This window comes from Alosa pseudoharengus, unplaced genomic scaffold, assembly GCF_046254945.1.
Source record: "Alosa pseudoharengus isolate Yale_2024_CS ecotype anadromous, Long Island Sound unplaced genomic scaffold, YU_APseudo_1.1 YU_APseudo_1.1_scf_13, whole genome shotgun sequence".
NCBI classification, from domain to species: domain Eukaryota; kingdom Metazoa; phylum Chordata; class Actinopteri; order Clupeiformes; family Clupeidae; genus Alosa; species Alosa pseudoharengus.
The window spans coordinates 33,136,210-33,160,365 of NW_027468598.1; the positions used below are offsets into that span (position 1 = coordinate 33,136,210).

Consider the following 24,156-nt stretch of genomic DNA (forward strand, 5'->3'; position numbering starts at 1 on the left):
CCTCGGAAGTCTACCAATGAAGTATGGAGCTACTTTGAGCCTCGTAAATGGTGTAAAACAGTGATTTATTTGCATGGCTAGGCCGATGCCCTTGGCACCCCCATCGAAAAACTGTTGGTAGCATCGGCTAACTAGCGTCAGATTTCTGAGTGCAGGGGACAAGCCGAGATGAGCTATGAGACACACTCGAGTTCACACTCGATATCATGTTTCAACACACTTTAGGTCAATATCACACCGGAATTCTCCTTTAACTATATAATAAAACAGTCCAAAAGTAAATTAAATCCCATACCAAACCGAAAATCGTTTGCTTTTGATAGCCTGATATGCCGTTCCAAACGTAGCCTAACGCATGTCTCACAATAAAACGCACAATATAAGAAATAAAGGTCTGCCTTGAATACAAGCATGCCCCAAATAAATACCTGTGCTTTGCACAGCCTAAGTAAATAGCAGACCCCGGACATAATTTAGGATTTACGGAAAGTATGCAATCATACGATGTTGGACGCTGGCGATGCTCTGGCCGTCGCAGCAGCAGGACGGCAGGCAGACCGCTCTTCGTTAGAGCCGCTGTTAACCAATGAAATTAAGTTGCGCTTCAGAGCGACTCCACTTGGACTCCATGCGCGTTCCCGAGCAACTTTTTCTTCTTCTTGTTACGTGGCAGTGTATGTGCATTATCGCCACCCTCTTAACTGAAGGACAACTCTCTTTTTACAGAATATCCAATAAAAATCGACGTTCATGCGTCATGGTCCATGTGTCATTTACAGCTTTGGAACTTGGCGCATGATCAGAGCCGACTGGCGCTGGATCCAAATCCCAGTGTTCAATATGGCGTTGACTATGAATTGGCCGGATTTACTAGCCTCCACCATTAATTTGTATGGAGGGCGGGACTTGTATGGAGGGTGGGACTCTCTCCAGTTATATACTGTATAATACCTCCATGGCAGATACAAATGACAACTTCCTGGCAATGTTGCAGCAAACTTATTGTGATAAACACCAGCAACACCTGCAAACATCAGAAAATGTAGAACATAAAAATGCATACATTTATTTACAACAAAGGTAGCCACATAGATTGTTTCCTGACTGTTGATGCTGTTTATTGTCAGTTTGTAAAGTTTAGGAGAAATAGAAATTACAAGTTTAGGCGAAGTAGAAATTTAGGCGAAGTAGAAATTAGATACGAACTCCTAATCCTCACTTTGTCCTTAGCGATATTGACTGCACTTTGAGAACGCGGTAAACTGTCAGCCCCGTGCGCACAACCTCGCTTTGCCTCCGTCTGGCGCCGGCTATGACAGCGCAACACACACTCTCCATTGTTGGTTTGAGTGACAGTCAGGCGAAATAGTGAAAGTGAACACGGGTTGCCGTCTGCACGAGCCGGGAAGACGAAAAGAGAACAAGCGCTAGTCGATACACTTTCTTTGAAAAGAGGACGCTCGCAACGCACGCATTTGTAGATATTGGTGGCTCTGAGAATGAGCCGGTTTTCTCTCTCTCTCTCTCTCCCTCTCTCTAACGCACGCACACACACACACACACACACACACACACTTTGTATAGTAGGCTAAGACTAAGCATTGCATTTAATCTAATTCAGTTTAAACTATGAGGATGCCATAAAACGTCCAGTAAAAAATGGACCATTAGCAGATATGTAGGCAAATTCAGTTCTAAGAATGACCGAATTACATTAAAGCCCATCTGATAACCATAATTCCATCCTTATAACCCATGGTAGTCTTGCATATTGCAATGCCTATAACAGATTCATTTTAATAGGTTCCAAACAAGACTAATACACTTAGCATGAATAAGGATAAAGGCTACTCCATGATGATACCCTGTATGGAGCATTGCATCATCTAGCTCCAAGGCTTTAAGATCACTAGGCGTTAGAAATCTATTATCAATGTGATTAGTATGGCTGGACCATTGATTTCAAAGTTAGTGCCTGTTGCAATGCAGGTGTTGGAAACGAATCCCAATCACGAGTCACCAGACTCTATTCACTTCATGAAGAATTTTCCCAGGCTACATATACTGTCTTTGCTAAATGGAACAGAATGTTATTGAGTCAAGAGGGCCACAACAAGAAGACTCATGACTGAGTATTTAAGTGATCTTAAAGCCTTGGAGCCAGATGATGCAATGCTTCATACAGGGTATCATCATGGAGTAGCCTTTATCCTTATTCTTGCTGTATTCAAGTGTATTAGTCTTGTTTGGAACCTATTAAAATGAATCTGTTAGGCATTGCAATATTGCTAATATGCAAGACTACCATGGGTTATAAAGATGGAACCATTATCAGATGGGCTTAAATGTAATTCGGTCATTCTTAGAACTGAATTTGCTTAACTACATATCTGCTAATGGTCCATTTTTTACTGGACGTGTTATGGCATCCTCATAGTTTAAACTGAATTAGATTAAATGCAATGCTTAGTCTTTAAAGTAGCCTACTATACAAAGTGTGTGTGTGTGTGTGTGTGTGTGTGTGTGTGTGTGCGTGCGTTAGAGAGAGGGAGAGAGAGAGAGAAATCATCTCATTCTCAGAGCCACCAACATCTACAAATGCGTGCGTTGCGAGCGTCCTCTTTTCAAAGAAAGTGTATCGACTAGCGCTTGTTCTCTTTTCGTCTTCCCGGCTCGTGCAGACGGCAACCCGTGTTCACTTTCACTATTTCGCCTGACTGTCACTTAAACAACAGTGAAGAGTGTGTGTTGCGCTGCCATAGCCGGCGCCAGACGGAGGCAAAGCGAGGTTGTGCGCACGGGGCTAACAGTTTACCGCGTTCTCAATGCGCAGTCAAGATTGCTAAGGACAAAGTGAGGATTAGGAGTTCGTATAGACACACTTCATCCCGCATCCAAACAGCCCACTCATGGATACGCAGAGCTATGGGAATCGGGAATGAATGTATAAGGTTAGTAGCATACATTGAGTATTTATTTTTTACTTTGGTGCTCAGTTGAATCGTGATCAAATTGCCCTGTTAAAGGTAGAAAATGCGCACGTCGTCAACAGTTGGGTGATATTCAGTACCCCCGACACTACGTCTCTAATATGGTGTTGGGGTCGAAAGTGAGTCATTATCAATTTTCATGGCGGGCTTGTGCTGTTGATTACTTTATATTTTGCATTGGTTTATTGTTTTTTTATTTTATTATTAACAATAATGATTTACTTCTTCTTTTCCGTTTATTTGTCCATTCGCTCTATGTCTTTCTAGTTTTGTCGTCAAACTGGGAAAAGACCAGTGTGGATTGCAGATTCTATTTTACTTCATGTTTTTCATAAGTGAAATTGTGAATCGGAGCGAACAATCTAAAGCCATCATCGGTTGGACTGGCGGACCCCTATAGCGTATTAGACACAGCCAGCAAGTTATTAAAACAATAGCTGGCCTGTTGTGAAGACGAAATAATTTCTTCGTGGTCTTTTCTGTGAATATTTAACACAAACACTCTTTTGCTCTCCCCTCAAAAGTCTTTCTGTGCGTCATTTTACGCTCATATCAACGGGCAGTTGTTTAAAATGGGTAAACAGCAAGTGCTCAAAAAATCTATAGGTTAATATTGTTTGAACAGAAGACTTTTTCACTCTTCTTATGTGGCCTATGTGAAGGGTTTATCTGGCCCCGTCTCTTTACCATTTTGTCACCCTTTCACGTCTCTCTCTCTCTCTCTCTCTCTCTCTCTCTCTATCTCTCGCTGTGTGTGTCTGTGTGTGCGCGCGCGCGGTGTGTGTGTGTGTGCACCATGGGCTGTGAATGCGTGCGTGGTCCTGCTTATCCATCAGTGAAACCGCTCTAACCCCGATTCACGCGAGTGAGCCGAGCGTGGCGTAATTGTCCACTCAGTGTGTGAGATAAGCGGCATATTAACAGTAGGATGAACACCACGATAATCCCCCCGCAAAGATCCCAACATCATCCACAGTCCATCCACACATCGTGTCTAAATGGTTGTTTGCTTTGCGGTAATGCTACTGACGGGACCGCCGGTCCGGCCCCTTAGCATTGCTGTTGAAATGTGTACAATAAAAAATGTTTGTAGGCTTAGGCTAGTGTTGTTCGAAGCATAAGACTATTTGACCATTAGTATGACTGCTCGTTTTTATAAGTCAATGTTAATAGCCTATTAATCTTTGCCTCCAACCTTTAACTCAATTCTGAAAAAACAAGCACATTTGCATGCAAGGTAGGCCTAATGGAAAAAGCCTTGGTGTAGGCCAGACCAAGAAGGCTATAGGCTACCGCTATTTCCAAGTCTCAGTGGACTGAAAAAGTAAATGTAGCCTACTTTCACAGTGATGTTTGAAACGTGTCTGTAGACTATTAGGCTAATGAGTTTTCCGAATGTCCAAACGTATCACATTGACCTCACTGTGGATGTAATGTTCACAGGTCACAGAGTGTTGATAAGCTTGCACGGTATTGTATAGCTCAGATCATTCCTGTGCGTTATCTGACCTTAGTCCACTCATATGGGATGAGAGTGACAGTGTGAGTGAGGTGTTGGAGTCAGTCACTCTGCACATGTGTGAGAAACCAGGCCAATCCCTTAGTTCTACTTGTGTCCACACTGTATGAAAGCGTATCCAGTAGTGTTCATAGGAGCGCGTCTGCAGGTCAGATTCTGGACCAGATCTCACCCTAATCTGGTTCTGGGCCTTAATAGGCTCTTGTGGGTGATGGGGCTTCCTCCAGTGGCAGTGCATCTCGTGTCAGGACCGGCTCGTGTCCACATTCGGTCAGAGCTGAGTGACAGCAAGAGTGAGAGAGTAAATGAGTGAGTAAAAGTGAGTGTGCTTAGCTGGGGTGTGTTGGTGTGTGTGTGTGTACGTGTGTGTGTGTGTGTTAATGTTCTTAGCTGTGCATGTGTGTGTGCATGTGCATGTCTGTGTGCATGTGTGTGCCTGTGTGTGCGTGTCTGTGTGCATGTGTGTTTGTCTGTGTGTGTGGCGAGTGCTGGTGTTTTCACATCTGTCTCCGGGCACATCTGCACTGCTTGGATGCGTCCAGCCCTTAGTCAGCATGCTGTGTTGTTTCTAATGGGGCCCACTGGCCAAAGGGCCTCACACAGGAACGGGCAGTAGGGTCAGGGAGGAGATCTTTGGTCAGCTTGCAGTGTGTGTGTGTGTGTGTGTGTGCATGTGTGTTTCTCTCTTTCTCACACACACACACACACAGAAAGGGAGAGAGAGAGAAAGATGCAGACTCCGGGAGCTTGTGAGACCAGTTCTCAGTGTGGACATGTGCGAGTGTGAAAAGAAGGTGTGTCAGGTGCAGAGGGGTCGAACAGAGACTTTCATCTCTGTCCCTGGTGCTCTCCTGGATGCTCTTTCTGATGTCTGCAGGGGAAATCTGAGATGGACTGAGGTTTGTGTGTGCGTGTGTGTGTGTGTGTGTGTGTGGGCTTGGCAAAGGGAAAGACACAGGAGCTTTTTGTGTGAGGCTCCTGAGTGCGAGCACTTACTTGACCTCCATTGTCCATTAGTGATGAGGTTTAGTGATGAGGTTATACACTCTTTCTAGCTTTCTCTCTCTTCCTCTCACTCTCATTTTCTTGCTCACTTTGTGTGTGTCTTTGCCTGTGTGTGTGTGTGGGGGGGGGGGGTGTGGGAGGTTGTGTGTCTGTTGTGTGTGTGTTGTCTGTGTCTGTGCTCAGATACTATAAAAAAAAGTCAAGAGAAACAGTTCTCACTCACCCTAACCTGGCAAAGATCCAGCTCAATTGTATAATATTGTAATATTACTCGAGATACACGTCTTTGCGGTGAAATTAGTGACTGTAAAAAAAAATTTTTTCAAATGTTTCATATTTTACAGTGTTTGGGTGGAATGAACCCCACCTCCTCTCCTCTTCTCCTCCTCTCCTCTTCTTCTTTTCTCCTTCTCTCCGCTTCTCTTCTTATCTTCCTCTCCTCTTCTCCTCCTCTCTTCTCCTCCTCTCCTCTTCTTTCCTCCTCTCCTCTTCTCCTCCTCTCTTCTTCTCTTCTCCTCCTCTCCTCTTCTCTCCTCCTCTTCTCTTCTTTCCTCCTCTCCTCTCCTCCTCCTCTCCTCTTCTCTCCTCCTCTCCTCTTCTCCTCCTCATATTTTCTCCTCTTCTCTTCTCCTCCTCATCTCTTCTCATCTTCTCCTCCTCTCTGTCCCATTGTACTTCATACGTGCCTTTGAAATGGGATGCGAGGAGACTTCTTTAAAGAGAGTGATCTCTTTAAGTGGTTCATTTTTAACATTTAATTTATTTATTTCTCATGTCGGCAAACAGTGTGGGTGCAGGCTGTGCTGTGTGTGTGTGTGTGTGTGTGTGTGTGTGTGTGTGTGTTTGTATGTGAGTGGCCGGGGGTCCGGTCAGTAAGAGTCAGTAAATGTTAGCACAAGACACTCAGTGGCCCTCCCTGGCTGGCCTCGTTAGTGCATTTAGGGAATCATGGGGAATCATTTCCCCGTCAGCCAACAGCACACACGGCCCGGCGCGCCTTGTGCCCACTCAGGCATGCGGGCAGCATGTTATGCCCATCACTGGCCATGCCCCATTAAGTTTCATGCTCACAGCAGGTGCTGAGCTCGCCTGCTCTTTCTACAACTCAATCAGAGGAAGAGTGTGTGTGTGTGTCTGTGTGTGTCTGTGTGTGTGTGTGTTTTAGGGAATGATGTTTTTTGTGTGTGTGTGTGCGCGAGTGTATGCGTCTGCGCATGTGGGTGCGTGCATACATGTGTGTGTGTGTGTGTGTGTGTGTGTGTGTGTGTGTGAGAGAGAGTGTCTGTCTCATCAACACCAATTATGGTGACAGAGCCATCATAACATGATATTACCCTAGCACGGTGCTTAGCTAAAGTCCCCACACACCTTCACAATGACCACCTTTCCAGCATTAGTGCCGGCCCAGCCTGCCATTAGAGCTTGTTGGAGAGGTTGTGCTCTAAGTGACATACGTCATGGCAACAGTCCAGTCCAAAATGGAAGAGAATGATCATAAACAGCAACAGAGCAACATGTTAAATGGCCACTGTGGTTGCATGTTGTAGACACTATAATATCAGAATCAGCAAAATAAAACGCCAAGGCACTCATAAAACCCTCACGTTTTGAAACATAGCAGAGGCAGACATACAAACAAACAACCGAGCAACTATTAGAGCACAAACAAACAAACAACCGAGCAATTATTAGTGCACAAACAAACAAACAACCAAGCAACTAGTGCATAAAAGTATAAGTATACATACTTTTTTGATCCCGTGAGGGAAATTTGGTCTCTGTATTTAACCCAATCGGTGAATTAGTGAAACACAAACAGCACACAGTGAACACACAGTGAGGTGAAGCACACACTAATCCCGGCGCAGTGAGCTGCCTGCTTCAACGGCGGCGCTCGGGGAGCAGTGAGGGGTTAGGTGCCTTGCTCAAGGGCACTTCAGCCGCGGCCCACTGGTCGGGGCTCGAACCGGCAACCCTCCGGTCCAGAGTGATAACCAGTGGGCCACGGCTACCCCAAAAAGGGCCCTTTCAAAAGGGAAATGAGATACAGAACAAAGATATGTTAGGGGCACTTCGATTAAGTACAACAGTCAGAGCTGTGGTAGGAGACTCGGATCAGATGCACTGGAGGTAGCAATCTAATTTTAGCTTAACCTCACGAGAGAGCCCCATCACAGAGAGTCGCCAGGAGCAGTCTGCATCAGTCGAGTGTGTAAGACAATCAGCCTCCTCAATTTCAGACCCCGGATTAAAAATAACAGCCATTCGTTTTTTGTTTTTTTCTGTCTGAAACTCTCTCTCTCGCTCACACACACACTGACTCACACACTGAGTCCTCATTCAGCCAGCGGCAAACACACACAGCGAGACTGATCCCGCTCAGTCTCGGACGCAGTCTGGGGTTTGTGCAATGGTTACTATCAGTAATGTGTATTTAAAGCCTCAGCTGTGTACATTTGGATATTATTCTCAGAAAGGAGAAATATCAAAGATCACAGTGACAACCCAAATGATTATTTTTCTGTGTCAAATCTAATGGTCATATCAGAAGAGAGATACCCAGCTATTACAGACAGATTGTTCTTTGTTTTCACAGTTAGACTTGATATTCAGTATCCATTAGGACAGAACTTATACATGATATCAAACTCATTTACCATCTGACATTATGTAACATATATAAGATTATTAAAAGCAGTACAAAAGATATGTGGAACACATACTGTATCATAACATATAGCATAAGTGCATAGCATACATGTACAGACTTATTTGTATACAGTCATATTATACATGAGAAAGGGGCGGTGGTAGCGTAGTGGCTAAGGAGCTGGGCTAGCGTGCAGTAGCCAGTGAATGGGGCGGTGGTAGCGTAGTGGCTAAGGAGCTGGGCTAGCATGCAGTAACCTGAAAGTTGTTGGTTCAGATACCGGCTTCCACTGTTGTGCCCTTGAGCAAGGCACTTAACCCCAAGTTGCTCCGGGGACAATGTGATCCCTTGTAATATAGCTGACATATGTAAGTCACTTTGGTCAAGAAGTGTCTGCTAAATGTAATGTAAAAAGGCAGGCCTATAAGTGTCCTTTTTTCATCGATAACCCCAGTGTGTCCTGCTCGATCTTGACCCCCTGCTCCTGCACTCAGGTGTTTATACACACATAGAGACTATCGGCAGCTGGAGTAGGCCCTCTTGAACATAGCCGATCGAGCGCTGTTTGAACAGGAGGCGTCAGCGCCATTGTGTCCCTGTGTGTTTAAGGGCTGCAAACAGAGGGCTGATAGCCCCGACACTGGCCTTGTGTCTCAGCGGCTGACGGAGCTCACATGCCCTCACACGTCTCGCTGCAGTCATGCCGCACCGGTCATGCGAGATGTGGGCTCGGATTCTAAGAAACGGGTGTGTGACGTGCAGTTTTTTTGTGTTGAGGTGTCATGGGGAAACACGTGTGCTATCTATGTCAAATAAATGTCGCATAAGCCATGTGGACACGACTTTACACTATATGTGCAAAGTGTGGAAGATACAGATATGGCTGCCTTAGAAACCCTCATATACTATCACATTCACGGCCATTCATAACTGCTATGCATTCGCATTTGTTGGTTGGTTATTATATACTGTATGTAGTATTATGTTAAATATGCTGTGGGTGTGTGGTCAGTTGACACAGGTTCGATTCCGGAATCCGCCATTGCGAGTCTGTGTCGTTTTGGATAATAAGTGTCTACTAAATGCCAGTAAATCTTGTAACATTTGCTTTTGCTCAGGAGTCTGAGGCCTCTCCTGTAGCCTATACTGGACAATACCTCACAGGAACGAGAACGTCTCTACTTTTAGCCACCTGTCTGTACTGACCGCTTCAGTGCATCAGTCCTGTCGGACAGCTGATTTATGGTTCTGCATGGACTCAGGGCCAAATTGGGTTTGTGTTGGTAATTGCCTCATGATGCCCAGCATGTTCTGTGTATGATGCTCTTAACACTGGGATCGAAGCTTCCTGCTGACATGGTCATTGTGCTCATTTGCAGCTCGGCAATGGGCCAGGGGGCTGGTCAATGCAGTCATCGTGGTGTGGTTTTACACTGACGTGTGGAGCGGTTTCCCCCGACCCATACCTGCTCTAGCATAATGCCACGGCGTCTGGGCGTGTGGTTTTGGGTGGACGTCAGAGGTGCTGCTCTTCTCATCCACTTCCTTCTATCTTTCTTCTATAGTAGGGTATCTTTGAGCTGCATTCTGTGTATGAAAGGTGCTATACAAATAAAGCTTATTATTATTATTATTATTATTATTATTATCTTACCATGTTAACTTTGCGCTCCTGCCTCGTCTTTCAGGTTTATGCTCTGTAAAGCGTCTCTCGAGACAATGATAACTGTGAATGATCAATAAAAAAATTATTTGAAGGGCAATATCACAGTCCTTCCTTGTTAAATACATATAGATGTTCGTTAAGGTTTTGGTTGTAATGTATGCAAAGGCGCATGCTTATAAAAACAGAACTGAAACTTCAGCCACATGCAAAAACATTTATACACATTTCTTAAAATAGCACATTGTTCACCCTTGCAGAAATACTGCACATCTTCCCCCTTATGAACCCTACTGGGGTTCATAAGCAGAGCTCCAGAGCTATGATTATCAGACTGAAAACTCTTGATCTTCAGGTCTCAAATATAATACTTGTTTACTTTGTCTTGTTTGTTTTTTTGTTTGTTTTTGTTTGTTTTTCTTTTCTAATCAAGTCCGAGCCGCGGATTTAGTTGTCCAGGCTGGCTGCATAGCTGAGCGGCTGGGGAAAAAATCAAGCCAAATTAATTGCTTGTCAGTTCGAGCACTCAGCTGGGAATTTGACTGGAAAATGTGGCACTTTTATTGGAGCCATTAATCCTGCCTGCAGGACACGCGCCACAGGGCTTTACAGCGAGTCACCGCCACCGTCCCCACACCACACCACACCACACCGCCTTCCCCCAGCCCAGCTAGGAACTGAGCAGCCGGCACAGAGACCATGGAATACACACTCTCTGGCGTAGCCAAGAGCCGGGGCTAACCACAACATATGTTTCTGCTGTTTTAAGCCCCCAATGTTGTCTTCAATGCAGCGCTGCCTGGAAGGTGCTGGGGTTAGGCATAGATTAAGGTTAGGGTTAGGGTTAGGATTAGATAGCTTTAAGTCCACGGTGGCAGCACTGCCTACTACAACACCATCGAGCACAAAATATACCAGACAAACACACCCTAATTATCATAGCACACAGTGTGCGCACCACCCATCCTACACCTGTTCTTGAGCCAAGAGGTAGGGCCCAAAACCCACCCCAGTCATCAGACAGTGGCGTGTATGTGAGACAGACACAACCTGCACCTACATTCTATATCTGTTCTGTGCACCAGCCAAGAACCACAGCAAACCACGAAACACATCCCAAACATTAAACACTATACATTCAATACATTATAATCTGCTATGTGTCCCAGCCAAGGACCAGGACTCACCACAACAAACCACAAAACACATCTCAAACATTAAACACTATACATTTAATACCATGGTCTTAGGTTGAAAAGGGTGTCGTTTAAAAAGTGATATACTACACCTATAAAATTATTATGACGTTGCTTGACAACGCCTGAGTTAGTCCGCTCAGCTGTGACTTATCAACATTCCACAGCGTTGCGATAAACAGCTGAAAAAACTAACGATTTTAGCTCTAAAACTCATTTAGTATTAATAATTGATTTCATATTTATTCATTTCGTAAGTGACCATGGTTTAAACGGGATAATGCCCTTCGATGCGTCCATTATCAGAAATAAATGGACTCCGCTTCACGTCGGACGGTTCACGCCTCCGCGTCGTCCATTTATTTCTGATAATGGACACCTCGTCGGGCATTATCCCTTACATATCTGATATGTGTCCCAGCCAAGGACCAGGAATCACCACATCATTTGCCAAACAAACCCCAATCACCAGACTACATCCTACACCTGCTGCTCTCACACCATATACAGGAAACACGCCAAAATCATACCAAACAGTCCAGAGCACACCAGACTCTGCTTTACCTGTAGTCCTGCCTGAGCCCATTGTCATCATTTTTTATTTTAACGTTTTTTTATGATGGACCTTACACAGGGGGAATTTGGGTCCACCTTAGGCTACGTTGGAACTTACGTTCGACTGATGCAACCCACTGCTGACTTCACATGACTTGATTTGCATGTTGTATGTTTACTGCGTAAATTTCTTATATGGTGGGATTATAGATTAACGGAGGTACAGTAAAGATAACTGTCTCCACAAGCTAGCCTTACTGGTTCTTCTCTATCTTTTTTCTCTCTCTCTCTCTCTCTCTGTAAAGGAAGAATAAAGGCTTTGACCCAATGCAGGTCACTGACTACATGAACTGTAACTTGACTCACTTAACAGCCACTTACCAGCCCTCCCTTAACAGCCTGTTTGGTACAGTGCAGCAGTAATGTTATTATTTTACCTGGGGAGTCAGGCACTCACCCAGCCACACCATCCCCCATTAAAGCACTCATACTGATGATAATGCATATCTGCAAATGTTGTAAGTCAATTAAGATAAACGTGTCACCTATGAATGATTCTAAATGTATTGTGATTGTTGTAAGTGACGTTTGAAAAGTTGTGTAAGCTTTGTCCCTCTGGTGTCCTTGTTTATTAAGTTACTTTAGTTAGTGAAATGGTGCAATGAAATTGGTTGAGATTGTGTTGTGGCAGTGACCTTGGAGGAACACACTCCTCACAAGACACCAATCAATTTTTGGAAGCAGAAGTGAAATGCCACATAGACAAAAAAAAGCAAGAAAGACCAGATCATAAGTTATGTGTTCAAACTGAGAAAAGAATGCAATACACTTATGTGAATAGACAGGGTTTTGTTTCGTTTAATTTTGTTCTGTTTTGGGGAGTGGGATTGCAAACATTACAGCAGTGATGTTCTCCGCTAAGGTGGTGTTTCAGCAACCCACTGCCAGTGCCACTTCAAGCTGCTTTTTACTGGCCGATGTCGACACTGGTGATGTTGAGGGAATAAATAAAAAAGCGTGTAATTCCCTGACTTTGGGGGGGGGGAGTTAAAAATAAAGTTGAAAATATTATTACGTTCCAAGAACAACCCGAGCGTCAGGTTCTGTGTGTTCATGATGACGGCCTGTTCAAGGTCAGTTAATGGCCCTTGACGGACCCTGTGCACTAAGACATGACTACAGTGATCGTTTATTTATTTGTGGCCAGTAAGGTCTTTTATAATGGTCGTGGTCTGGGTCATGCTGTCTGTGGCGGGGTGGGTAAACATGGACCTGTTTCATGTGATTATTGGAGTGGTAGTGACCGAAACGCGGTGTATTGCCACACTTGTACTGACAGTTATACATTGAAGTGGCTACAGGAATTATGTTCGCAAAATTCATCAGTGCAATACACATCCCATAATAAAACTTCTGTGAAAGGCTAGGTTTAGGGTTTGTTGTGAATGCTGAATAAAAACATTGCTCATCTTACGAAAGCATACATGTATATTGTAACTAAGAAGTTTAAAACCCAAGACCTATGGGTAAGTAATGGGCCCATGTGCTTTTAAACCGGTTGCCATGTTTAATTAAAAGCTGTGTTCATATCTTTTCCAAACAGAGTGCCTTCGTTGCTTTCTTTTCTTGACCTTTGGGTAAGTAAATCTGTCGGATCCAGCTCCAGACTCCCCAGACTCCCTATGTTTCCATCCCACTGTGCTGGCCTCGTTAGTCACACTCCAGGGGTAATCAGGGGCATTATAATTACCCAGACTTTAATGAGGCGGAGCAGGGAGTTATAGTGAGATATGCAGTGTAGTGGGGCTCCAGTTATTTAGTAATAATCCCAGTGGCTAGTTAAAGAAGCCTTTTCAGTGACGTGACGAGGCTCGAGAGCAGCCGACTGGCCGGTCTGTCTGTGGGGATTTCCTGAGCCTCTGCAGTTGCTCCAGTGATTTGGTTAGCTGCCATGACTGGTTGTTCTGCTCTTGTAAGTTGCTTGTGTGTGTGTGTGTGTGTGTGTTACATGTTTTTTTCTTGGAAAGTGTTGGTAAACAAGTAGTTGAATGATGGAAAGGCTGTCATTTTGAACACTGTCTCTCCACAGGTACCCTTGGGTGCTTTTGGGAGACACAGTCCAGGAGAGCTCAGGTGCAGTGTACAGTAGGTGTTTGTGTTAGTGTTACCAGCCCAGAGGTGCTTGGAGACCAAAACAAGCTCTTAATTCAGACAGATCCACAGCTGGCTCATTACTTTGATCAAGGTGGTTGTTGCATGTACTCATGCAGCAAGTTTTTAATCCATAGCAAGTGCACACTGAAAGTGTGGTATGCATGTTTATGTGTACATGCTGTATACACACACACATACATACATATTGTACATACATACATACAGTACATACATATAAACATACATACATACTGTACAAACATACATACATACATACATACATACATAAACACATACACACATACATACACACATACAAACAAACATACATACATACATACATACATACATACATACTAGGGGTGTGAATCTCTCATGTAAAAGACGATACGATTCGCATCTAGATACATGAAAAGTCGATACAATACAAGAAAAGATGCATGTTCATAAAAAACGATTCAGTACGATGCGATGCGATTCGATGCAATTTGATGCAGTTCAAGAATGGAAAGCATTCTGAAAGATTTTTTATCATTTGCTCAAGGTGCACATTAATTTTATATTATCAGTTATCATGGTCATGGTTGTCAATTAGGCTGTCAAATTAGGTTGTCAATTTCCTATACTGTACTATATTGAAATGAAAAAAGAATAGTCTACATTTCAGTCAAACACAGCAGCCAAATACATCATATTTTTTATAGACTAGAATAGATTTTATAGAGTTATATCTGATTGTTTTCATGGAGCTGTAGCCTTGTTGAGGTAAGACAATACCGAAATAAAATAAAACAGTGCTTAAGACCCTCTTGGCCTTTTCTCATATAGCCTACAAGAATAAAATAGGCTTACATATCAATGAACTCTCTAGACCTAATGCAGAAACCTATAATGCCACAAGTCTGAGTAAATATGAACAAAATAATTGGCTAATAATTTGTGCATCGTTTTAGCAAGGGCCAAATTATTATTTAACATTAAGGAAATCCCTTCATCAAACGTAAGGCTATACTCTACAGACTATCGTTGCTGTTTAGTGTTTAATTTCGCGCTGAATATTGAAAAACAAAAGAGTAAAAACTGTAAAACAAACGACCGAGTGCAAGTTGTCACGTGCTTAAGTTGCAGTAGATGTATGGGTAATGAGGTCATTTGACAACTTTGGGCAATGAATGTAGCCAAAAATGAACTGCATTACCCACAAATCCGTGCCACGTGTAGTTTCAAAACCGGAAGTGGGATGAACGCGCTGCTTGGAACGTAAATGAGAGTCTGAGCGAGCAGAAAAGGTTGTGAACCGATTCGTAACAAGTAAATCGATATAACGACCGGTTCATTTCAGTTTTTTTCTGATACGGGGCTTCACGTATCGATGTAGCCGTATCTTACACGTTAAAAACGGATACCGATACGTATCGGTTAATCTTTACACCCCTAATACATACATACATACATGCAAACATACATACATACAAACAAACATACATACATATGTAAACATACATACATACATACATACACACATACATACATACATACATACAAACAAACATACATACAGTACATACATACATACATACATACATACAAATAAACATACATACACACATGCATACAAACATACACACATACATACATACATACATACATACATACATACAAACATACACACGGTATTTCACACAGTTAGCTTTATACATGTTCTCCTAGTTGTATGTTGCTATAATGGTCTAGCTACAGGCCCTCAGTTTAGTGAACATGCTGTTTTGGTTTTAATGAGAAAATAGCTCTAGCCTTTTGGAGATGAAGTCATAAAGCACATGCTGGATGTATGCTCAGATGATGCAATGACACAATCACTACAATTATCTCTACAGGTTTCTGTACATACTGAGTCTAAACATAAATAACTTCATCACAGTGAGCTTAACCTTATACATGCGTGCTATGCAACAGTTCAGAGTGAGTTCCCTTGAAACGACAGGTATCATGTAGTATGCACATACCGTGAGGGCCTCGCGGCGAGAGCGACATTGATGGTAACCAAGGGTGCCTGCGGCCCGTGTAGATATGCATACCGCAGAGGGCCGCTATTGTGTTTGCCTACAGGGCTCCAGGAGACGGAGGTCTGCCGCCGTGCACGTACAGAGCATTCCTGATGCTGTGAGTGACTAACAACCTGTGCAGTCAGCTAAATAATTGCCTTTAAATGTAACGTAAGTTAAATGCTGTGTGGAGGTGAATATAATGAATGGCAGGTCATGGGGGGAGGAGAGAGGGCTGCTGTCTAGCTGTGGCAGTGGGAGACATTACTTGAGTACATTTACTCAATTACTGTACTTAATAGAAAATACACATGTATTTGGACAGTCTTTTTTCCAAAAGGAACATTAGCTGTACTTCAGCTGTCACAAAATGTAGTGGAGTAAAAAGTAAGATATTTGGCCTAGAAATGTACTGGAGTAAAAGTAAGAAGTTTAACAAAATTGAAATACTCAAATAAAGTACAGATACATGAAAAAACGACTAAAGCGAGCTAGGCTTTAAATAATGGTCTTGCCTAAGCTATGTTATTGTTATATCCACTATTTACTGTACTTTGTTGACCCCTTTTCACAACATTGATGTTACCATAACTAGCCTCTAATCTTAAACAACCGCTCATTATCCATCCCTGTGCGATCTCTTACCATTAAAGACGTTAAATTAAAATATAGGCTACTACGGGACGTAGACCTACACTACGCTCTTGAACGCAGCATGACACTTCACCACCACACCGCTAGACTATATGAGCAAACCGTATCGATTTGACAGCACTCGCAAATCTGAAGAAGTCACCCTGCTTTGATGTGAGTGTTTTGTCTATTTGCATAGGCGTTCATTGGGCTAGCCTACGTGGTTTGATACGTGCTGAAAAGTCCTGTTTGCTGTTGAACTTGCGCTTCACCTATTCTATGTTGATTGACAAAGCCATACATTATGGCCCATAATGCAGCCTACAATGATTGTGTTGTCTGATGATCTAGCTATCCTCTGCCATTCAGAGCTCCAGAAAGTCCCCAGCTATTTTGAAACACCTGTTAGCAGGGCCAGGTTAAGGTCATCTGGGGCCCGGGGCAGAGGCCTCCCCGAGGCCCCCCCCATTTTTTTTCAATATATATTACTATTATTATTATTATCAATATACATAAGACAGAGAGAGAGAGAGAGAGAGAGAGAGAGAATTAAATTATGACAGATAATGTAAAAATGAAATTTGCATTTATATTGTGGAACTGTTAACCAACATACAATTGTACCAACATACAAAAAACAAGTAGGCCTAACCTACAAACATGGGGCAATGCACAAAAAAAATCAACCATGAAATATTATATTATTACCATCAATGAATTACTTAAAGGCTTGAAAAAAACTGTCAGTACCCAGGTCAGCCTAAAATGTGCAACTCCCGAACTCATGAAACATTGTAGCCTAGAGTTTGGCGCGCACGCACACAGCCACATCATGATACATTGTTAACACACAGCCCTAGCCAGCCACAACGTCAAACATTGAAACACGCAGTCTAGCGCACACACACAGCCCAGCTACATCAAATACAAACAAGGGGGGTGTTGGAGCCGATAACGGTAACGTTGTCAGGGACAGGGGTGGACGTGGACTTCACTATTTTGATTCTCGTTTTGAAAAAAGTGGACAAGGCGCCTGCAGGAATGAATGCGATGGTACGCACACCCCCACCTAACTTTCAACGCTTTGATAATATTTGTCCCGGTTAGGTTCCTGTATTGGTCAGTTAAAAAGTAGTCTACATAGTAGGCTAATGACATCCACATGCAATATCTTTACAACAACAACGCCTAACAACGACCTATTTATTTGGACAACTTTGTATAGCCCTATAAAGGCTAAAGTTACCTTTAGTTTTGTTCTAGCGAAGGCCACGTTCACGTATGGCTTTAAACAGCGGTAATGCTAGCCATTTTGACAAGCACAATAATCTTGCCTACCTTGTGCTTGCGGCTTGCCCATTTGAAATAACTCCTCTCGCTTTGCTGTCTCCATCCTTTCTGTTTTCGTTGTTTTATAAAATTTGTTATATCCATGATGAGTCTAGAGTTAATGAATTAGCTTATAACATTGTGTGCTGATAACCAGCATAGATAGTAATAGAAAACAACAAGCTAGCCGACAACTTCTGTAGCATGCGTAAGTAGGCTCTCCTGCTCAAACAAAAGGTGCGCGCGTGCATAGTTCTGCATTAAGTTGATTTTGAGAACGTGTTTACAAACTTACTTTACAGAAAATTGTAAATAGCCTACTGTCATGCAGTTAATGGAATACTGTGCAGAGTTGGGAAGTTATGGTAGCCTAGGCCTATTTGGTGTGAATACACACACACGGGCAATTCTCTCTCGAGTAGCCTGATGATACGCACAGTGCGTACTTGGGTACGGCCGTGGTTTTGGCGCGCCTTACTGAGAACGTCTGCCTGCCGCTCTCTTTTTTCGAGCTCCGCTTTCATATTTCCTAATTGTCTCATGCAAAGCCATTGTTGTCTGTGATATCATGCATTGATAAGGGGAAAGACAGGTGACGATAAGACATTTGTTTTCTTTTTTACATGTCCCGCGCCGGGGCCCCCTAGTGGCCGGGGCCCAGGGCAGCAGCCCCTTTGCCCAATGCCCAAACGCGGCCCCGCCTGTTAGCAATCTCTGATGTCGGAATATTCAATGGCTACCCGACAATATCTCAGTGCAAAATCCAAAATTGTTCGTCTATTAATTTTCCACGGTTCAACACATTAGCCTACTAGAACATAGTTTGGCTGGCTTTATTCATTTCTGCCAGTTAGTGCTTTTTCCCCTGTGTATAAGTTACACCAAAGTCCTTTTAGGCAAGTCCCTCCACTCGGTGGCCATTTGACAACGCTTTTTGGGCACTCGTAGGGCATCCATTTCGGCAGAAATGCGCGTGCGCAAGGCTTCAAGACACCAATCTTGCTCCAGCGGCGAGATCACAACACATGATTGGCACGATGTCTTCACAACATACCACATGATTTGCTCAATGTATTCAAATGTGGGATATGTGTAGACAACGGCCATATTGGCGTGACAAACTAGCCCCATGCATTTCTATGGAGTATTTTTTGAGTGCTGTGTCTCCACATTAGAAAGTCTCTGGTTACACTACATATTGTGTTTGACACTGAGGATAGCCTATCTGAGACGGTGGTCTGGTTTAAATGAGTTACGTTGTGAAATTGAGAATGGCACAGACTAAATCAGGGTTCTCAAGTCTCACGCACGCAATTCAACAAGTTCACACGCCACACCTTGCATTTATCACGCAGAAATATTAGGTTACTAGGGATGTCAAGGTATCTGCATAATTAGTAGAGGAGGCGCAGGGATACGAGAGGATTTCTCGCAGGGTTGAGACCAGCCAAATAAAAAAATAAATAGCCACCGACATCCAATCAAAAAATAGTAGGCTATTCGTTGTATCCGGCTAAAATTCCAAAATAGCACATATCCCCTTCCTAACCACGTTATGCTTGTGTGGGGTTACACGTTTAAGATTTCAAAACTGCACCAACATTCTTTTTATTCAGAAATTCAACTGTCTGTCATTTGGTAAACCAGCCTACTTATGGCAATTTACAGGGTGTGTAAATTAAGCCTTTTCACGAACATTTGGCCTAGCCTACTTTATGGCAAAATTATTTCTTATCTATAAACTAAACTAAACTGTCGGTCATTAAGAAAACATAATGATTGTGTCGTTATAGCTTTGTGTAACTCAGACATCAGCAACGTTCATTTTACACGACCAATCACTCTCGTGGCTGCCTGCACTTTCCCTGTCGTCACGGCTGCAACTTTCGCACTCGTTTGTGCTTTTTAGCGCCTCCATGGACCATGTCAAAAATGAATGAAAATTAGCTTATTATTAGCGATTGTTATCAATTTGAGCGAGTATGCTACACATACATTTTTTTCTAAAGATACAGGACTGCTGCAGATGCCAACCATCATAATGTAATAGCAACCCAAGATAATGAACTTGCTGTCCTTATAAAAAAAAAAAAATGGTCTCGGCATGCACATGCTTAGTCCAATGGTTCAGTGACAATATAGGCTACTCAAGTGAATAAAGCCATTAGCCTAATAAATAAAATATTTGTCTCACTCAGTACATATACATCTTGTAAATTGGTGAGCCATAGAATAACCCAGCGTCATGAGTATTATATTTCAAGATTCCAATCTATCCCACCTACTGTAATGAAAAGTTATTTCTACTGACATGCTTCCTGGTGACATAAAAGCACAAATGGTTTCCCTTGATAAGGCTAACATAAGAGACATAGGCTATGCATTATACTTTCCCAGATGGGTACAAATCCCTGACTGTCCTGAAAAATTAACAAAAACAAGATATAGAATGTATAGATTACAATCCCAAATTCAAGGTCTCAAAGGGTTAATGCTTTTTTCCATTTTTTTTTTAATTAGTGAGTGAGTGCACCACCCCAATCTCACTCCAAGCTGAGCTCAAAACTTGAGAACCCTGCTAAATCGTTTAGTCTATTTCTTTGTATTGTGAAATTAAAATGAGATATGGACTATTATAATCAATAATATGTTGAAATGAATTAAAAGTAATCAATTTCTATGAAAAATGTATGTCTGTTGTGTGCGTGTGTCAAGGTAAAGCCTAGGCCTACCGTGCGCATATACTGTACTGCGCAAAAGTGCCACTTGTGCCTAGGCTATTTCCAGAGGTGGAAAAAGTACGAAAATATTGTACTCAAGTAAAAGTACCAATACCTTGATGAAATATTACTCAAGTACAAGTTAAAATACCGATCTGAAAATGTACTCAAGTAAAAGTAAAAAGTAGTTCATTTAAAATGTACTTTAAGTAAAAGTTACTTAGTTACTTTTTTTTTTTGGGGGGGGGGGGTGGGTACCAGAACAACCAGTTTTACCAAAGACTTTCTAATGAGGAGATACAGCATTCAAAAAATCCTCCATAGTAATGTATGGGGTTAGTATGTAACGCCAATATGGCAGTTGTCTACACATCATATGTCTACACATATCACAACCCCGTCGACATGTGAATACATTGAGCCAATCATGTGGTGAGTTGTAAAATACATTGAGCCAATCATGTGGTGTGCTGTGAAGACATCGTGCCAATCATCTGTTGTGATCTCGCTGCTGAAGAAAGATTGGTGTTGTGAAGCCTTACGCGCACGCATTTCTGCTGAAATAGAAGAAAATTTTCACCCGGCATTAGTAATAACTCAGGTAATCCACACATAAAAAATCCAAACAACTCCATAAGTAGAGTCATGTGTAATGAAGTGGAATAACACAGGGAAAAAGTATTGAACACGCTAAGAAAAAGCACTAAGGTAAGGAAAGGGAAGGAACGAGCTGGAATCTGTATAGAGAGTAGTTATCCTTTCTATCTGTGCAAATTAATCTTGGTTAGTAGCCTACATATTGATGGGCTATGTTTTTCATTACCAAGGTGTCACACAAGAAACATTTCATGATGGATAAAAGCAGTTTAGAACAATGGGCCAAAATCACACCTGATACTGCGACTAATAAGTTTTGTCATATCGGAAATGTCTTGAAGCTGTCTTTACAAACAAAGGCTTTTCCACAAAGTATTTAAGAAATTTCAGTAGGCACGTTCAATTCTTTTTTCCTGTGTCATTCCACTTTAATACACAAAACTCTTATGTTTGGATTTTTTATATGTGTGTTAATATAATGTGTGGTGAAAATTTCGAATAGACTCACTGGAAGTTTAGGCTAGTTACTAAAAAAAAAATTAAGCGTTCAATACTTATTTCCACCATATATTTATTTTACCTGAATATTTTAACTTCCAAATTAAATGTCAAAATGAATGTCAGACGAAATTTAAAGTTTGACTGACTGGATTTTGTATACAAAACATAGTGAAAACTGTGTAAGGTCACTCTCACTCTCCCTTGCTAAAGAGCTAAATGGTTTAGTCCATAGACTGTATAGTTCTATATTATAGGCCTACAGTCTATGGTTTAGTCCGCCTGCACAATTCATAAGGTAGCAGCTAGTCTATCTTTTGTTTATTTAGTTGAGCATCGTAGACCGCTAATTGTTTTGCTGCTGGTGCAATGTCTTTCTCCAAAGTCAGGTTACTAAAAACAAAGGCCAAAACAGGAAAAAGAGACATCAAAATGAGGGGAAACAACTGCTAATAAACTTCTTTCCAAAGAAAGGTGAGCACAAACGTCAAAACATGAAATCCCATGGTGTTTGCTTAAATATCTCCGCAATCATTAGTGCTAAAATGAACTGAGACAACCGATTGGAATAGCGAAAAAATACACTTTCATAGGTTAGGCTAATCGCATGTGATCCAGCTCCATCACTTTCAGAAAGACTGCATGGCGCCAGCTTGATTCATGTCCTGTTGTAGGCTACATGCTGATCATTATCACTAGGCTAGTGGTTTAGGGCTCGATTCTTTTCTCTCCCTTTCCGTTTTCGTCAGTCTTAACTTTTTTTTCAAGTAACGGATGGGATTTTTGATGTAGCGAAGTACAATACTTCACTCAAAATGTAATCAAGTAAAATTTAAAATACCGATTTTATAAACTACTTAAAAAAATACAAAATACACACAAAAACTACTCAATACAGTAACGTGAGTAAATGTATTTCGTTACTTTCCACCTCTGGCTATTTCATTGTATCGCCTTGTTAGGCTATGCGCGGGGTGTGCCAACTTTTTATGAGATAGAGAGACCCCCTTGAAGACAAAAAGATAATTCGAGCCCTGGTTTCACATGTCCGTATTTGTCAGTTGTCAGCGCCTCACTGCACCAGTTAGACTATGGGAGTTCCACAGTGCCCACGAGCCATATGCTGCACTGTCTAAGTATATGTATATATACTCTTTTGATCCCGTGAGGGAAATTTGGTCTCTGCATTTATCCCAAACCGTGAATTAGTGAAAAACCCACAGTACACAGTGAGGTGAAGCACACACTAACCCAGAGCAGTGAGCTGCCTGCTACAGCGGCACTCGGGGAGCAGTGAGGGTTTAGGTGCCTTGCTCAAGGGCACTTCAGCCATGGATGTGGGCAAGGGAGAGCAGTGCTCAACCATTTCCTCCACCCACATTTTTTCTACTGGTGGGGGATTGAACCAGCAACCCTTCGGTTACAAGCCCAAAGTCCTAACCAGTAGGCCACGCCTGTCCCCAGTCCGAGTGTTGTGAGTGCTGTCTGACAGATGTCAAGTGCAGTCTGCTGATTCCATCTACATGGTCTGTGACCACCGCAGCTCAGTGGTGGACGAAGTACACAAATCCTGTACTTGTGTGAAAGTTGAGATACAGATGGTTGTAAGAGCCAAATAGGGACTAGTTTATTTTGAATTATAATTTAGTTTAAAAACAGTTAAAATGGTAAAAGGTATTTCATGAAAATGTATAAGAATATAATAGTTTAAAATGCATACTTTAGTAATGTTTAGGTCTGATAACATTGCAGTATTTTGAGCTTCCAATTAGACAGCAGTACGTCATAGCGTAATTGATTGGACGTAATTAGTTTTAGTTTTAGTTTAGAAGTCAGAGACGTTGGAAGCAATACAGTTTTTTGACCGTGCTTGCCATGCTTATGTATAACTTGTGTTTTATAAGTAAACATTTCAAAAGAAGATTTTTGGTCTGCTCGCGTTTCAAATACTGGTTGTAGACTGACTTCAAAAGGTGGTACAGAACATTTAGAACCTACAAGGTGCCACTACATTTAGTCAAAAAACTAGCTAAGTGAAGCTACGCTGGATGCCTGGATAACGTGGAGAACGTGGCTAGCTTGCTACTCGACGAGGAAAGGACAAGAACTTACCCAAAGAAGCTAGCACTGAAACGGTTGATCTGGCAAGGCATTCTCCAAGATACGGTATAGAAAACTACTTTTTATCTATGTGAATTATGCAAGGAAAGACGTGATACAGAAGCACGAAGATAACTAGTGAGTTCGGAAGAAAACGAAAGTAAATTGTATCTGCTCCTTGTAAGAAATTGCAAGCTTTGAACTTCTCCCTGCAAAACGTATGCTGATAGCAAGCTTGGATTCAGTCAGTGTGGAGTTTTGGCGATCTTTAAGAAGTTGTTTTGCACTCGGTTTATTAAGACAAGTGCCTTTAAAGAAAGTGTTTTAAACGTTTGCATACAACTAGAGCATTAACTCTGCAAGTTATAAGATGGCTGAGGAAGATGAACATAGATGTATCGAGGATACAATGGAACAGGGAAGGTCACGTAAGCTGACAGAGAAGGCGTTAGAGGAGAGATTGCAGAAGTGCATTGCATTGAGGAGACGAACGTTAGGAACT

At 42.3% G+C, this 24,156-nt stretch overlaps 1 protein-coding gene across 1 annotated transcript in view; it reads left to right on the plus strand.

Moving 5' to 3' along the window:
• The first annotated feature begins 2,565 nt into the window (after positions 1-2,565).
• Positions 2,566-24,156, plus strand: part of gpr4 (G protein-coupled receptor 4) — a 51,115-nt gene continuing 29,524 nt past the window's right edge. Inside the window, exon 1 of the mRNA XM_076282879.1 lies at positions 2,566-2,951. The gene's annotated coding sequence lies outside the window, so the exon portion shown is untranslated. The remainder of the gene's footprint in view (positions 2,952-24,156) is intronic.